Source organism: Euprymna scolopes, chromosome 34, assembly GCF_053919585.1.
Source record: "Euprymna scolopes isolate OS-2025 chromosome 34, ASM5391958v1, whole genome shotgun sequence".
Lineage (NCBI taxonomy): Eukaryota > Metazoa > Mollusca > Cephalopoda > Sepiida > Sepiolidae > Euprymna > Euprymna scolopes.
The window spans coordinates 37,819,810-37,838,845 of record NC_136515.1 but is presented as its reverse complement, the minus strand read 5'-3'; the positions used below and the strand labels follow the sequence as shown (position 1 = coordinate 37,838,845).

Genomic DNA, 19,036 nt, shown 5'->3' with positions numbered 1-19,036 from the left:
AATTGTTGTATAGAAAATATCGTTTTGTATTTGAATTGTTGTATAGAAAATATCGTTTTGTATTTGAATTGTTGTATAGAAAATATCGTTTTGTATTTGAATTGTTGTATAGAAAATATCGTTTTGTATTTGAATTGTTGTATAGAAATTATCGTTTTGTATTTGAATTGTTGTATAGAAAATATCGTTTTGTATTTGAATTGTTGTATAGAAATTATCGTTTTGTATTTGAATTGTTGTATAGAAAATATCGTTTTGTATTTGAATTGTTGTATAGAAATTATCGTTTTGTATTTGAATTGTTGTATAGAAAATATCGTTTTGTATTTGAATTGTTGTATAGAAATTATCGTTTTGTATTTGAATTGTTGTATAGAAAATATCGTTTTGTATTTGAATTGTTGTATAGAAAATATCGTTTTGTATTTGAATTGTTGTATAGAAAATATCGTTTTGTATTTGAATTGTTGTATAGAAAATATCGTTTTGTATTTGAATTGTTGTATAGAAATTATCGTTTTGTATTTGAATTGTTGTATAGAAAATATCGTTTTGTATTTGAATTGTTGTATAGAAATTATCGTTTTGTATTTGAATTGTTGTATAGAAAATATCGTTTTGTATTTGAATTGTTGTATAGAAATTATCGTTTTGTATTTGAATTGTTGTATAGAAAATATCGTTTTGTATTTGAATTGTTGTATAGAAATTATCGTTTTGTATTTGAATTGTTGTATAGAAAATATCGTTTTGTATTTGAATTGTTGTATAGAAAATATCGTTTTGTATTTGAATTGTTGTATAGAAAATATCGTTTTGTATTTGAATTGTTGTATCGAAAATATCGTTTTGTATTTGAATTGTTGTATAGAAAATATCGTTTTGTATTTGAATTGTTGTATAGAAAATATCGTTTTGTATTTGAATTGTTGTATAGAAAATATCGTTTTGTATTGGAATTGTTGTATAGAAAATATCGTTTTGTATTTGAATTGTTGTATAGAAAATATCGTTTTGTATTTGAATTGTTGTATAGAAATTATCGTTTTGTATTTGAATTGTTGTATAGAAAATATCGTTTTGTATTTGAATTGTTGTATAGAAAATATCGTTTTGTATTTGAATTGTTGTATAGAAAATATCGTTTTGTATTTGAATTGTTGTATAGAAATTATCGTTTTGTATTTGAATTGTTGTATAGAAATTATCGTTTTGTATTTGAATTGTTGTATAGAAAATATCGTTTTGTATTTGAATTGTTGTATAGAAAATATCGTTTTGTATTGGAATTGTTGTATAGAAAATATCGTTTTGTATTTGAATTGTTGTATAGAAATTATCGTTTTGTATTTGAATTGTTGTATAGAAATTATCGTTTTGTATTTGAATTGTTGTATAGAAAATATCGTTTTGTATTTGAATTGTTGTATAGAAAATATCGTTTTGTATTTGAATTGTTGTATAGAAAATATCGTTTTGTATTTGAATTGTTGTATAGAAATTATCGTTTTGTATTTGAATTGTTGTATAGAAAATATCGTTTTGTATTTGAATTGTTGTATAGAAAATATCGTTTTGTATTGGAATTGTTGTATAGAAAATATCGTTTTGTATTTGAATTGTTGTATAGAAATTATCGTTTTGTATTTGAATTGTATAGAAAATATCGTTTTGTATTTGAATTGTTGTATAGAAAATATCGTTTTGTATTTGAATTGTTGTATAGAAAATATCGTTTTGTATTGGAATTGTTGTATAGAAAATATCGTTTTGTATTTGAATTGTTGTATAGAAAATATCGTTTTGTATTTGAATTGTTGTATAGAAAATATCGTTTTGTATTGGAATTGTTGTATAGAAAATATCGTTTTGTATTTGAATTGTTGTATAGAAAATATCGTTTTGTATTTGAATTGTTGTATAGAAAATATCGTTTTGTATTGGAATTGTTGTATAGAAAATATCGTTTTGTATTTGAATTGTTGTATAGAAAATATCGTTTTGTATTTGAATTGTTGTATAGAAAATATCGTTTTGTATTGGAATTGTTGTATAGAAAATATCGTTTTGTATTGGAATTGTTGTATAGAAAATATCGTTTTGTATTTGAATTGTTGTATAGAAAATATCGTTTTGTATTTGAATTGTTGTATAGAAATTATCGTTTTGTATTTGAATTGTATAGAAAATATCGTTTTGTATTTGAATTGTTGTATAGAAAATATCGTTTTGTATTTGAATTGTTGTATAGAAAATATCGTTTTGTATTTGAATTGTTGTAGAGAAATTAGAAAGTCTAATAACAATTTGTTTTTAGTTTTTTTTTTCTCTAAAATAAATAATTCATCTTAAAAAACAAAAGAATTTTTTGACTTTAAAAAGTCTTTATCAGGTTTTAACATTTTTTTCTTTTCGTATCAGATATAGAATCCCTTACGGATAGTAATCTATGGAGGTGTTGGTTATGGTTGCAGGATTTGTACAGGTTTTCAATGTCTATTTTCAAGGCTTTTCAAAGATTTGTAAGGCCTACTCCAGACAAAATTCAAGTTTTCAAAACAAAATTATGGGTTTGTTTTACAATTCAGTGATTCAAAAAAGTGGTCAGAATTCAAATGTACCATTGGAGAGTCCTGTCCGTACAAGGAAAGTATTTTTAGAGAGGAGGGGGTAATTATATTTATGGCAACCACCACTACCCCCCTACTCCCCCTACCAATAAACTATAAAGGAGAACAAAATAGACAGAGATTTGAATCTTTATCATAAAACTACCTGAAGTAGTTTTATGATAAAGGGACATAACTCATAATCCACAATATTACTATGCAATTTCAGAACAATGTATTTTGATTTTATTTTCAATATTTAAAAAATATTTTAATAGTATTTTTATAAAGAGTTAAAATAATAATTTAATAGTATTTATTTCAATTTTTTTTAATATTTCAACACAAATTTTTATTTGTTTCTCTCGCTTGAAAATGTGACTCATTTGTCATATCCTCAATTATTTGACTGTTTTGTCTACAGCATTTGACCCGAATTCTGTTTACAGATAGATTAACGTGAGATGCACTAAAGGTGATTCTCTTAAAAATTTACTCTTGTCGCCAGTTTTTAATGCATCGTGTTTGTCACTAGATCTTTATCACGTAATAAACTTTTCTCAATAACACTGTTGTCAATACTAACCTCTATATTAGCCCTTTGAGTGCTAAAATGCCTTCTCTCCACTTCTATCAAGTCTGTTTTTATGGATGGAAAAGCATGCCAATCACATGTGGTTGATTATGCATGAATACTCTAGTTCCAGCATGTACTTATTCTTTCTGTCTTACATGCTAGACAAAGATGAGATTTTTTATAGCAATAATAATGTAAGTCAAGATTATTTTTGCCACTCGATTCAAATTTTGGCTCATTACGTCTACCAAAATTTCTAAGATTAAATAATATTTAGAGCTAAGTAAAAACTGCCCAGGATGCAGGCCATTTTTCTTGTTAGTCTTACATATAAATTATCTTGTGATATGTTAAAAGTTGGACTTAAATAGCATTTAAACTGATATATCAAACATTGATTTTGATTAGCCGATTTTCATTTGTTATTGCTGTACCATGTTATTGGCACTATAATAACATACTTTACTACAATTTCTTTTTAAAAATTATGTTCTCCTAACCAGATAACTGGTAAAATGTAAAAGAATTTCAATTATGATCGTAAAAAAAAAATCAAAGTCACCATCACTTTAATTACAAACAAGCAAAAAAAAAAAATCAAAATCACCATCACTTTAATTATAAAATTATAAAAAGAGTTGTTTTTCTTACAACTAAAATTTTATTTCTTTTTCTGTATAAGTTTTAAAAAAATATAAAATATAAAAATTAAAAACTAAAATTACTTCACTGCCATGCCAGGTAGGTGCAACTAAGCAATTGTCTATGTGTCAAGCTAAAAGTCAGAAATTACACAAGGCACACACAAGTAGCATTTGACTCAGGCAGAATATAGACAAATTTTTGTAATATTCATTAATTTAGGGATCACCAAGGACAAAATTAATTGCAGATGGGTGGTTGGGGGTGGGGGACTCTACCCGATCAGAATGAACGCCATTGCAACAAAAACAGCAATTTCCGTGTGTCAGGATGGTTGTGAGTGATTTCTTTTTCATCGATCTTAGCTGTGAAACTAATGTGTAGCATTTGTTCTATCCTCGGTAAATGGAAGGGAAATTCTTGACCGAGGAGAGAGAGGGGAATATGATAGATTGAGATTCATAGAGAGGGAGGATAAAAAGGAGTACAGAGAAATAAGTTAAAAAAAAAAGATGGTACACAGTTCTTCTATTTTGTTATCCATACTCCTGAACAACACCAGGTAGCCATGCTAGTATTTCAGATTTCAGTGAAAAACCCAATTAGAATAGAGAAGTAGATCGTGTAAATGTTAGATCATGTTTGAATAAAAAATGTCAATTGTTGTTTTGTACTTAAAACTTGTAAAGCATCTCCATTTATTAAGCAATGTTGTTTATCCATTGTTTATCAGGTGACTTTTATTGTCTGCCACTTTAAAGTATCACAGGAAACAATATGGCCGCTTTGTTAAACCCATTTACATCCTGTCATTTAGTTTCAAAAAACAAATCACAACATTTGAGACACCCTATCTCAGATATTTTAAACAAGCCGCCCTAACTGTCAGATTTTTTGAACAACCATCCTGACATTTATGAAATAGATTCTCTAATTGTCAGAGCTAACATTCTGACACTCAGATGCTGTTCTTGTTGTTGTTGTTGATGATGATGATGTTTTTGAGTATTATTCATTCATTTCGAATGAATCAAATGCTTATTCTTTACATTCATTTCCCCAATATCTTTCTAATTCGAATTCTTTCTAGAAAGGTATGTACCAATGTCTTGAAGCTGTAAGAACAAATATTATTAAAAATAATAAGGCAATCTAATTCAAATCTGTGTCACAGATGTCCATTTAAAAGCCATGGATTGCTTATTTTAAAATATTAGTTAGAAGGAGGTATTTAAAAAAATCTATCTGTTAGGTTGGGATGTTTAAAAGTCTAGGACCATATGAAAGTTGCCAACATCCCTGAAAGTGTTTCTGAAAATTAAGGTATTTCTGTAGGGCAAACTGGATTCGAACTTGGCATACCTAAGTTGTCCATTTGTGCCATTAACCACAGAGTCACCGTCACCTTCCTGATGTTATTGTTGCAATGTCTTTTACCTTGATCGGGTAAAACCACCTTTTTCACTAGTTTGCATTACATTCTGAATCTTGGTGGCTCATATACGTCAGTCCTGAGCAAGGTCACACAATATAGCTAACCAATCATGATTCTGCCATGGTACGTTAATCATCCGTAGACCTGAAAGCTCAGTCAAGTCTTCCTTGATTGTTATTGTCCATGGTACTTTTTCCATATAACAAGTACGACATACAATAATACTCCCAGATATTATGAACAAAATGCTCAAATTGCAAGATTTTTCTTTAAAGCCAGCTCTGAGATTGTTAAATAATATTAATATCGGCAGGATTGGAGTTTAGGTGGCAATTAACCTTGAACCCAAAACAACCCAACCAAAAACGAAAGAGACACAAATCTCGATTTACCGGTTTGTATCCATGGAAACAGTGACCACATCGTTCAGTTTACAAATAAGCTGAACTTAGTTTTTAAAATTAAACAATATAAATAGAACTTTGTCTTTTATTTTAAACAATATTCTAAATTTCTTTTTAATATTGACCTATTTTAATATTAGTCTTTTTCTTTATTGAAAATGTATCGCTAAAAAGAATTAATATTAATTTTAATTCAATTTTAGTGATATTTGTTTACTCCGTTGACGTCACGCAAAAAGAAAAACCATGGAAATGAAAAAAAAAAAACAACAATATAAACAGATTATTTTAAATAAAAACAAAACAATTTTTATTTACATTGTGAACATATAGAAATAGAACTTTTGATAATTTAAAAAATTTGAAACAATACGAACAAAATTGTTTTGGTACTTTTGGTGGGGGTGTTTGGAACTATTCTATATTTTCACCTAACAATTTAATTTTTTCAATTTTTTTTTTTTTTTTTTTACAAAAACATTGTTCACAGCTGCATTTAATTATAAGTGGAAAGACCCCCCCCCCTTTTTCGCCACATGAATTCGATCATGTGTCTATCGAATGTTGTCTTTCCACCTTTCCCCACCTTTTTTTTTTTTTGCAATGAAACCATAAACCTTCACTCCGTTGACGTCGCGCAAAAAAAAACACTGGAAATGAAAAAAATAATATAAACAGATTTTTTTATTTTTTTAAATAAAAGACAAAACGATTTTTATTTACATTGTAAACATATAGAAATAGAACTTTTGATGATTTAACAAATTTTAAACAATACGAACCGAATTGTTCTGGTACTTTTGGTGGGGGGTGTTTTGCAAATATTCTGTACTTTAGGCACCTCCAAAAGTCACCACAGAATTAATCCCCCCTACATGTAAAACGATGTAACTTTATTATAGATTCATATTATCAATATAACTTTTGTACCATTTAAAAGAAGAAAGGCAAAATAAACTAGTAATAATTAAAAAAAAAAAAAAAATTATCGTATGAAAATAATGAAATTGCGAGACGAAAATCGTGTTTACATAATTGATGCTTTAAAATAACGTTCCCATGTAGTAAGCATTTCGAACGTGAAAATACCCGTGTTTAATAAATCTAGCAAAAATCAACTAATGGTCAGATTTTCGTGAAATTTTCGATATTTATCCATTTTAGAATGAAATTACATATAAAATGCAGTTTCTCTAAAATATACGAGGAGAAATATATTTTTTAGTGTGTGCCCCCCCTCCCTCATATTTATTTTTTTCGAAATTTGAACAAAATATATTTAAATCTATCGAAATTTCTACTTATTATGAAACATAAGAGTTCGACTAACTAAAAAATATTTACTTTTTAAAAATTTAAATACACATATTGAACAAAAACTTACTTTGAAGTTGCAATTAAAAAAATGATATAAATATACTATCATAATGTTTTTTTTTAAATAGCGTTTTTTCTAATTAATATATACTATAATCAGTTGAATTGCTAAGAAAAAGAAAATTCCTAAAAATTAATTAATTTTTAAAAGATTAAAACAATTAAAATTCCATTATTTCAAAATGTTCCGTTACAACATAGATTTTTAATTAATTATGTTTAAAATTTGTTAAAAATATTAAGTTTTTATATAAACATGGCTCTTGTCAGCTATTTTATTGCCAGATTAAAACAGATTTGAAAATATTATTGCACAAATATTAAGTATTTTGTAGGTTCACCCCTCATATTTTGTTTGTCTCTTTTTACCGAACAAAAGTATGGAAGCCGAACATGAACATTCAGTGAAACCGTATTTCATATATAATATACAAATGTTTATAATATTATTAATCATTAAACTGTAAATGTTAAAACCTAACAAAATTATAACAAAAAATTAATTATTAATTGCAGTTTGAAAAAGATAAACAAAGGTTTTAAAAAAGATAAGGGTTAAAAAAAAAATCATTAAGTCGCTTCTGCTTTTCCACAGTTCGTATAGTAAACATAAGTCTGACGTCACGGAATCATGCGCTCCTTTTTTCACAATGCTTCACATTCTGTTGGCAGTGCCTACTGTATTTTTACACCCACCGAAAGTACAAGAACAATTCTGTTCGTATTGTTTAATATTTTTTAAATTATCAAAGGTTTTATTTTTTGGCCTCTTCCTATTTTTTATGTTTATGTATTATTAATTAATGTTATTACTGTGGGGAAAAGAAGTAAAGCGAGCGAGACAGAGAGTCGAATTTACGAGGTTCTTTCGTAGAAAATATATCAACATAACAAACAAGGTTAACTCTCAATTTATAAAAGGAAAACATTTTAGGAAATATTTTCATTGAAAATAATAGTTCATTTATGAGTGAACAAAAGGGGGAGATTAGTTTGAGATTTCGAGGAGGTTTAAGTTGATAATTCAAGAGCTGTGATTAGTTCACGGGTCTGTAAATCGTAAAGAAAACTTCCTCACTCAACTATATAAAATAATTTTCACTGAAAGTTTTTGAGTAGAGTTAATTAATCACTCTGGAGGGTTCATTGAAAAATGTGAAAAGTTTTAAAATAATTATTTTCATAAACTTAATTTCAAGTGAGCATACGATAATAAAAGGGGAATGCAAAAGTTAGTTACTGTTTCTGTGTCTGTGTGTTCGCCTACATTGTCTGATTAGCTGACTATTATGTTCAAAGTGTTGTCGTGTTAGAGTTGAGTTGCAGACAGTAGTGATATATGCCTTCCAACACTATCTCTGAATTTTTGTTCACTGTTTTTTTTTGAAAATACAGAGCTCTTTTAAAGATTCTCATCGGCTCCCACAGACACCGAATTTCCGACAGCTTGGAAAATTCTCTGATTGGTCAGAAAATCAAAACATTGAATCTTTAAAGTAATTTAGTAAAAAGGCGCCTCTAGCCGCATGCACAGAAAACGTTTCGGGGCACTTGAACTTCCGGCAGCAAAAGAGTGAACATCGTAGCTCACCATAATTTCTATATGTTTACAATGTAAATAAAAATTATTTCGTTTTTTTATTTAAAAAATCTGTTTATATAGTTTTTTTTTTTTTTAATTTCCAGAAAAAAAAGTGAGGAAAGGTGGAAAGACAACATTTGATGTGGCGAAAAAGGGGGGAGTCTTTCTTCTTATAATAAAATGCATCCGTGAACAATATGTTTTTGTAAAAAAAAAAAAAAATTGAATTGTTAGGTGAAAGTACAGAATAGTTCCAAACATCCACACCAAAAGTACCAGAACAATTCTGTTCGTATTGTTTCAAATTTTTTTAATTATCAAAAGTTCTATTTCTATATGTTTACAATGTAAATAAAAATTGTTTTGTTTTTATTTTAAAAAAATCTGTTTATATTGATTTTTTCATTTCTAGCGTTTTTATTTTTTTGCGCGACAGAGTAAACAAATATCACTAAAATTGAATTAAAATTAATATTAATGCCTTTTAACGATACATTTTCGATAAAGAAAACGATTATTATTAAAATAGGTCAATAGTAAAAGAAATTTAGAATATTGTTTAAAATAAAAGAACAAAAATATCTATTTATATTGTTTAATTTTGAAAAATAAGTTCAGCTTATTTGTAACTGAACAGTCTGGTCACTATTTCCATGGATACAAACAGGTGAATCGAGATTTGTGTCCCTTTCGTTTTTGGTTTGGGTTGTTTTGGGTTCGAGGTTAATTGCCACCTAACCTCCAATCCTGCCTTATCTACCTTGGTACTAATTTTCACAAAAAATAAAACAAGCTGCCGTAACTGCGAGATTCTTTTAAACAAGTTATCAAATTTATTTTTGAAAACAAGTTATAACGTACTAAATGTCTAAAAAAAGCATCTGGTTCTATCAGGCTGTCTGAAGATATTAGCTGCTTGACCTAAAATGTACCAAACATTGATTTTATTGTTTTTTTTCTTTCCTTTTGCAAAACTCAGTTATGTTCAGCAAAGCCACAAAACAAAAATGTTCCTCTACAAAACAATCAAACCAAACACCAGGAATAAATATTTGAAGATATTAAAAACTTGAAGCATAACATCTTTTTCCAAAATGACTAGATTCAACATTAAATAACCTAAAAAGGACTGATATGCTGCAAAACAACCAAACCAAACACGATGACTAAATATTTGAAGATATTAAGAACTTGAAGCAAAACTTTCTTTTACCAAAATGGCCAAATTTATCATTGAATAACCTGAAAAGAGCTGATATGCTGTAGAGCAAAACAAAATCTAAACAAGCAAACATAATTGCCATTTTTTAAAGTACTAAATTTTAAAAATATTTCACCCTAATTGCCATTTTTAAAAATATCACTTTAACTTCTAAAATTTTAAACACCCCACCCTAACTTCCATATTTTTTTAAACATCCTACTTGAACCTCCATATTTTTTAAACGTCCCACCCTAACTACCCGATTTTTAAACAGTTCATCCTAACTTCCAGATTTTTTAACATTTCACCCTAACTTCCAGATTTTTAAACATTTCACCCTAACTTCCAGATTTTTTAACATTTCACCCTAACTTCCAGATTTTTTAACATTTCACCCTAACTTCCAGATTTTTAAACATTTCACCCTAACTTCCAGATTTTTTAACATTTCACCCTAACTTCCAGATTTTTAAACATTTCACCCTAACTTCCAGATTTTTTAACATTTCACCTTAACTTCCAAAATTTTTAAACATCCCACCTTCACTGCCAGAATTTTCTAACATACAACCCTGACTCCCTAACCGCCAGAATATTTTAACTTCCACCCTAACAAATTTTTAAATTAGCAACTAAATCCAAGACTTTTAAACAACGGACAGATTTATTATCCCCCCACCCACCCACCTTCACCGGACAGATTTTTAAATAAGCGATTCCAAGCTTTTCAATGACCATCTGTTACGCACAAATGTGAATTAAATCATCTTAATATTTTTAATAGTAGTTGTATTTTCTTCTGCTTGAAGTTAAAGCTAGCAGAGAAAGAAACAAGAAAGAAAGTGAAATAAGTAGCATGAAATTTGATACCTCTAAAAACAGGAGGAAACAAAATCTGGAATCTTTTAGTTTTATCTATGAGACTACCCCACTGCCACCAGGGTGGGTGAGGTAAAGGGAAAAGGCCATGGTCTAAAATGAAAGGATGTAAGGGTAGAAAAGTTATTCTTCAAATGCACGGATGGGCAATCTGTGTCTCAAAAATGAAAGTCAAATAGGTTTCATGTTTACTGATGACTTTTTAAAAAGTTGAAGTGAAAAAAACAAAAAAACACACAGATAAAACGTACATCTGTTGCTGATATACATTGTCTTTGTTATGCAAGTAAAATAAAATCTTTGTGGTCGTTGTAAATCTTTAATTTAACAACAAATTTAAGTATCGATAAATATTACTTATTTAATGACTAGCCTGGATGCCTGCCGTTGCCCGGCTGTTTGGAGGTGTGTGTTGAGCAAAAAAAAAAAAAAAAAAAAAAAAAAAAAGTGGTAGTAGGCAGGCAAAGAACGTGAAAAAAAAATCCCTGATGTCTTTTGTTGTTGCGCCCATCGCCAAGCCGGAACGGACGAATGTTTAAATTAAGGCTGGACAATCGAAAAAAGGGGATGACTTTCGAGAATATTGGTGAAAAAAAGCGACCCCTCCCTGTACAAAAGTGCCCAGTTGAGGGTGAAGGAATTAATATTTTTGGCCAATTTTTTGAAATTTGTCGTCCGAAGGGTCAAGCTTCAAAATGATACCGATCTCGTGAAAATCCGTTGCGTCTGTCAAAAGTTTTAGACATACATACATACATACATGCATACATAAACAGAGGTGAGATTTATATACTAGACAAGTAATTAATAATTACCGTCAATGCTTTAACATTAGGGGCTACTGTAATAATGCTATATTAATTTGCTTTTTTTTTTTTTCTTTTTGCTTTTAACTGATCAATTTTGATTTGTTTGACTCCGAAGATTGGGCTATGTACAATATAACGTTAATATAGTTTATGTTTCCCTCCAATACGAAGCGTTATGAGAGGACATTTTCTATATAAAAAAGTATTATGACATTCCATTTTCTTTATAAAAATAATAGAACATTAAAATATTCTATTTAGAACGTTTTCGGAACAATCTGGAATAATCAAGAAAATTCCATGCAGAAACCTATATAAGAACGCTGCACTGTTGTAACTGAAAGAGAGAGAGAGAGAGAGAGAGAGAGAGAGAGAGAGAGAGAGAGAGAGAGAGGGGAAGTAAAAAGGTTTTGAACTAGTGAGAACAGTAGTCCAAATAATCCAAATAATATGAATTATCAATTCTTATCTCAAAAATTCAAAAACAGTTTATATCTCTGGCGGTTACCATAGATTTTAACAACGTTTGAGAAAGGGTCACCATTTTGGTCGGTCCCCTGTTGCGGGCATCTCCGAAGTTAGAAAGAGAACAAGAGTGCTGAAAAAGAACGGTTAGGGAAAAGCAACATCGGGTTATAATTAAGTGCGACGAGACTTTAGGATTGATGATGTTTTATAAAGGTTTCCAAGATATAGGGTACAAAGAGGATGGTACATTTTCTTCGATAAAAGTCTTTACCCAGGGAAACTTGTCCGTCGCGTGTTGATGCTTCTATCGTTTCCGCATGTCTGAGACAGATTTTTTCTTTGTATCTCCCTCCAAGACAGTCCTCTATTCCGATTGGCTGAAACCTCTGGTGACGTTGAGAGAAGAAAGGAAGGGAAAAGTATAAGAGTAGGGAGAAAGAGAGAAATAAGAGAAGCATACCGTAGCAGCATCATAGTAGTAGTTCACTACATATAATTACATATATATTGTAAAGTTTATATCTGTGTAATACATTTATTTAGTACAGTTTATGCCTATATTTATTTATGTACTACAGCCTATATCTATATTTACGTCATAGTTTATATCTATATTTATATACTATAGTTTTTATCTATATTTATGTAATAGAGTTTACATCGATGTACTATATTTACCTGGTCTAGACTTGAAACAGTGCAAACTGAAAGCCAACTTTAATTCATTTAGACACATTTTCTTTGAAACCATTCAAGTCAAAGGTCCGGATCTGTGTTTAATAAAATCAAGATATACAGATTCACTCTTATTCAAGAACACGCTCCAATCATCCAATACTGATAACAAATTAGTTACGCATGATTTTCCATTAATAAATCCTTGCTTATTTGTCTTCTGTGGAATATGACAGCAAGAGATGAGGTACAAACTAGAACTTGGTATGGAGAAACAGACCAGAACTATTAGATAATTGAAAACAAAGTAATGTAATAAGTTCTCTGATATACCCCCCCCCTATCGTACTGTTTATAGATACTATATGGCTGAGATGACTTCCGAACATTCATATCAGATCTTCCTCTGCACTCAATGTTCAAAAAGAATGTGTCCTCTATAGTATCAGACCTGACGGAATGGTTAACTGTGTGTATAGACCGCTTCATACCTGCCAAAAAATTCCAGCTAAAGCTCATGGTTCACTCCAGAATGCTCTGCCGCCATTGCGCACAGAAATCACTATTTCCATTGCTTTCAACATAATAGATGTTGTGAAACTAAAGCCACCTTTAGGAGTACCAGCAACCACTGTAAAAGAGTAATAAAGAATGCAAGAGATTCGTATGATCAGTGTGTCAAATTTAATGTTTCCCACCAGTTTTGACAGTTTTTCAAACAGGGTCCTCAACAGAAGCGTGTCCTCTATCCCTACCATCATCAATGGACCTGAGGTAATCTCATCAACATTTGACAAAGCAAAACTCTTTGCCAAGAACTTTGAAGCAAATTCTACCCTTTGCGATCAGGGTCGCCTACCCTCTGTATTCCCTCCTGTGACTGAAAGCACACTAAGTGACATACAAATTTCTGTACGCAATGTTGCCAAGCTTATCAAAAACCTTGATTCTAGTAAAGCAACTGGCCCTGATGTCATAGTGTTAAAAAAGTTTAAACCAGAACTAGCTCCCATACTTACAAAGCTCTTTAAACGTTGTCTTAAAGAGAGATGTTTCCCAACACCTTAGAAAACTTCATCAGTCTGCCCTGTATTTAAAAATTTCAGTGAATGATCATCTCCCTCTCAGTACAGACCAATCAGTCTCTTGTACATTATGAGCAAGTTGTTGGAATCTGTGATAGACAGACAAGTGGTCAACCACCGCGGCAAAAATAACCTGATCAGTGACATGCAGTATCGTTTCCGTTCTGCGATATCTACAGCTAATGCATTAACTGTTATATCACACAAGATTAGTGAATTGCTCGATGGAGGCTTTATCTCTAGAGAAATAGATCTTAAAAGCTTTTGATAGCGTGTGGCATAAGGGCCTACTTCACAAGATCGCCAGCTAAGGAATAGCTGGGAATGTACTCTCAGTTTTAAAATCTTTTCTTTCTGATTGGCTTATGAAAGTAGTCGTTGATGGGCAAAAATCAGAAACTCGCTGTATTAACACTGGTGTCCCTCAGGTTTCCATTCTGGGTCCAACTCTGTTCCTAATTTTCATCGATGATCTCCCAAATCACATTTTTAAGTCTTTCGTAGACATTTATGCATGACGACACGACAATCTATGGCAACACTTCAAAAGCCAGCAATGACAAAATCTTTCTGATTCTCTCTCTTCTGATCTTGAAAACGTGGTGCAATAAGAAAAAGGTGGTTGATTAATTTTAATGCATTGAAAACCAAGCTTCTCTCCTTTCATCATAATCGCTCTGATCCCCACCATGCCCCAATTGAAATAAATGGATCTGGTCTTGGGGAAGCTCCATGTCTTGACAAGATTCTGAGACTGACATTCACTCCTGATCTGAAATGGAACACATACATCAAATCGGTTGCCAAGATCTCTGGAAAAATGGTTGGATCACTCTACCACTCGGGTAAGTATCTCACTGCTGATGCGATCCTCTATCTGTATAAGAGTCTGTTAGGTGATGTCTTTTTTCTTCCTTACAACCTCTTTCCCACAGAAAAGATGTAATCAACCTATCTCTGCTCTATCGTTAGTTTCATGGTAAGTGCTTGTCAGAACTCCAATCTATGGTCCCCACTTGCTAAACTTTCACATAAAAACACTCGACTAGCTAAAACCACTATATATGATTTTTCCTACTCTCTATCTGTGCCTAAATCTAGACGCAGATTTCATGAACAGAGCTTCTTTCCCAGAACTGCTCTCCTTTGGAACACTATTCCACTGGCATGATTCCCAGCTGAATACAACATGGAAGCCTTCAAATCTAATGTAAATTTGAAGTAGCCTTCAAATCTAATGTTTCTGTTAGGTCGTCCTCATAAATAAAACAAATTCCATCCAATTTACATCATTATGGATCACTTCACTACCACCTTACGTTCACTAATCCTTATCTTTGAGTGGCCTTCAGGCCTTGATAAGCAGTGACTCACAAGTAAAAAAAAAGAAAAAACTTATTACTACTTCATAATTACCGTTTTTTATCTGCTTAGTTACACATGTTTGGTAACTAAGCAGATAAAAAACAGTAATAAAAAATATATATTTTGCTCTATTATTGAGCACTTTTTTCAGGTTTTTTTTTACCACTTACCATTTAATTATATATATATATATATATATATATATATATATATATATATATATGTATGTATACACGTTTTATTTTTTATTACCGTTTTATCTGTTTAGTTACACATGTTTCGGTTGCCGGGCTATATCTACGATCCAGCAGCCTCGTCAGACCTTACAGAAATCAGGATTTCTGTAAGGTCTGATGAGGCTGCTGGATCGTAGATATGGTCCGGCAACCGAAACAAGTGTAACTAAACAGATAAAACGGCAATAAGAAAATAAAACGCATATTTGCTCTGCAATAGTATTGAGCACTCTCTTCAGGTTTTTACTAATTACCATTTTTGCTATATATAGGCATTTATGCATGACGACACGACAATCTATGGCAACACTTCAAAAGCCAGCAATGACAAAAATCTTTCTGATTCTCTCTCTTCTGATCTTGAAAACGTGGTGCAATGAGAAAAAGGTGGTTGGTTCATTTTAATGCATTGAAAACCAAGCTTCTCTCCTTTCATTATAATCGCTCTGATCCCCACCATGCCCCAATTGAAATAAATGGATCTAGTCTTGAGGAAGCTCCATATATATATATATATATATATATATATATATATATATATATATATATATTAGTGGCCTGACAAGGCCACAGGGAAAACAATCAAAGCAGCAAAACTGCCTGGACACTATATATATACAAATCTGGGCAAATTTGGGTATATTTTATTGGTTTGAAGATACAGATTCTTTTTTTACCAATTGTCATGAAATTTAAACCATAGAATAGTACGATAATCTTCAAAAAAGCTGGCAAATTTTCATGTAGTTTCGTCCCAGAGAACCAAAGATATGAGCATTTCAATATTCAATTTGGCTACAACTATAGATAATATCCATATATATATATATATATATATATATATATATATATATATATATATATATATATATATATTTCCCCAAAAACCTCTGGCCGTGATGGAGGGGAGACTAAAACTTACTGCTATGGTTACAAATGGTCTGAAATAACAGCAAGAGGATACTTGATTCCAAATATTTCTCATATGTTATATCTTCCCTCTTTTTGAAATAGGGTACAATTATGAATATCTCCAGCATCAAATAATCCTTATACACTGTGAAATTTACTTTATGTATGAAAACCACTTCAATGATCCACTATATTGAAATCATCAATCCTCATCTCAAAATTCCCACAACAAAAATATTGCAGTGTTTCTTAAAATGTAAATTTTCTAGTCTCATTATGAACTTTCAAATATTGTTTTTCTTTCACGACTAAGAATAAAATATAAACAATATAATTCTCAATTATTTGGATTCTTTGGACTACCGTTCTCATCTTGATTGTTATTTTCACAACGTTTTGGTCGATGTCACCTTCGATCTTCTTCGGGTTGAACTCGAGAATCTTTCTGTTGAACTTGGAAATCTGCACGGAATTTCAAAGGAACCTTTTATTAAATGCCGAGTTCGACGATACACCTGAAGGAGGTTACATCAACTGAAACGTTGTACGAATAACACTCAAGATGAGAACAGTAATCTGAATAATTTAAACTCGATAATTTTTATTTTTACCTGCAATTATTTTTCTACTGGATCATGATGCATGATTTTTGGAATTTATACTAATTTCGACAAAACACGTAGGTACGTAATGTTTTCACCTGGAATGGTTTAAAATATCACCAATCGACACAAGAATGAAAACATAATTCGGGTAGGGGTAAGGGGTGAAACGGAGTTCGGCAAGGAATGTCAGCCGTTACAAATTATCAGTAGGAGTTTTTGCTGTCCTGAAATAAATATTAACAAATAAAAGAATGAAAATGTTCTGCTTTTTTGTACTCAGAAATTTTTTTTAATTTTTTTTGACTGACTAATATTTATTTATTTATTTTTTATTTTGTTCCCTTATTTAGTTTATTCCTGCCCATTGGCAGATGATAAAAATGGAGAGAGAGAGAGAGAGAGAGAGAGAGAGAGAGAGCAGACGGGGGAGAAGAAGAAAGAGGGGGAGAAGAGAGAGCGAGAAAGAACTGAAAGGAGAGAAAAGAAGTGGAGAAAGAAAAGAGGGAGAGGGGAAAGAAAAAAGAAATAGAGAGAGAGAGAGAGAGAGAGAGAGAGATGAAGAAGAGAGATGAGAAGAAAGGGAAGGAACGAAAGAATTTTTAAAATAAACCTAAATTCACTTGTGTTGAATTTTTTTAATTTTTTTCTTTTTTTTTTCAAAAATTATTTTTATACTTTAGGTCTTGATAGGGCTCATATTAAAATCATTTTCTTTTAATAATAATAAAAAAATCCACGTTTGTTAAGAAAGAGTGTCATGTCATTTTTCCATTCGAAAGTGATTTTGAAACCTTTAAATTGTTAATACAAAAGTAATTTCTGTCTAGAATTAAGATATATAGGCCAGAGTCGAGAATTACTGTTCATTTGTGTCCTTAGAACCTATAGAAACAGCAGCAGTAAATGTTGTTTTTAAATATAACTTCTCGATTGGACATTATCTGCAATCAGCAATTTCTTTCAATCACAGGCACAAAAATATCAATTTCCTAATTCTGCACATAATATAAAAGCCCAAACATACAGCTCTCTTACTCGATTTCCGGTTCTATTCTCAGAGTTGACGCACGTGAGAACGTCCTTAAAAGTAGCCTCAGGCTGCTGCGCCAAAGACAAGTGACACATGTGACAAGAAACATTCACAAACTAAATCCCTCGCACAAAATTTCACATATACACTGAGGAAACAAAAGGGTAAGCATATATATGTGATTACCGTCAGCCTAGCTCACAGAACTTACACACTGCCACATGCAAACATATCTACTCAACTTCTTACAAACAAAACAACTTCTTCATTTAGAAAACGTTTCTGAACATTATGAACTCTCATTCATTACAAACTCTTTACTTTTTGCTACCCTAACAAGTTGTCAATAAAACGAATATATTTTTGCATGAATAAACTTTGTTTTCCCTTTTTAAATAGTGCTATACATTCTATATTTCTAAATAATATATATATATATATAATATATATAATATTGCTATATTTTTACATATTCTACAAACCAAAGCCAAACGATATTTACTGGAGAGGAACTTCTATTCCAGAAATCAACATTATGCACTAATTATGTAATGTTTGATTGTGAAAAGTATAGACCAGACATTTCTTCCAAAACTCTGTATAAAAAGCAGATTGTGTTCAAGAACTTGAATACAATAGTATCAAGAAACAAGAACGAAACGTATTTAATAATCCATTTTTTTTTTAAATGAAAATGTTGGTTTTATTTAAAATAGTATATTCTAAATTTAATATGTAGAAAAGACAAAATAATTTAGCGGCAAAATTTGCTAGAATATTTGAATCATTAATCAATCTAGCGATAGTCGACAACTTCAAAAATGGTAAACCTTTTACAAACCAAAAGTATACATTTAGGCAATCCCATTCTACTGACGATATCTTAACGGTCATCTTTGTACAAATATACCTTACACTGGATAAAGCAGGTAAAGCTCGAGCGATAGCGTTTTATATATCCAAGACCTTTGACAAAGTCTAGCATGAAGGACAATTAATTACTATTTATGATATTCAGATCTTTATAGCTAAAAAGAAAGATCCATCTTTAATAGGCAACACCACATTAATCACATGTGGGTGTGCTGATAGCACCCTTCCTGCGAGTTCAATGTTCAAACTCCTTGGCCTAACATTCACAA

General features: G+C 30.7%; 1 protein-coding gene across 1 annotated transcript in view; it reads right to left on the bottom strand.

Annotated features, from left to right (window-relative positions):
- LOC145259179 (inverted formin-2-like) overlaps positions 1-2,788 on the bottom strand; it is a 62,755-nt gene extending 59,967 nt beyond the window's left edge. The window contains exon 1 of the mRNA XM_080116939.1: positions 2,484-2,788. The gene's annotated coding sequence lies outside the window, so the exon portion shown is untranslated. The remainder of the gene's footprint in view (positions 1-2,483) is intronic.
- Between the last annotated feature and the right edge of the window lie 16,248 nt (positions 2,789-19,036).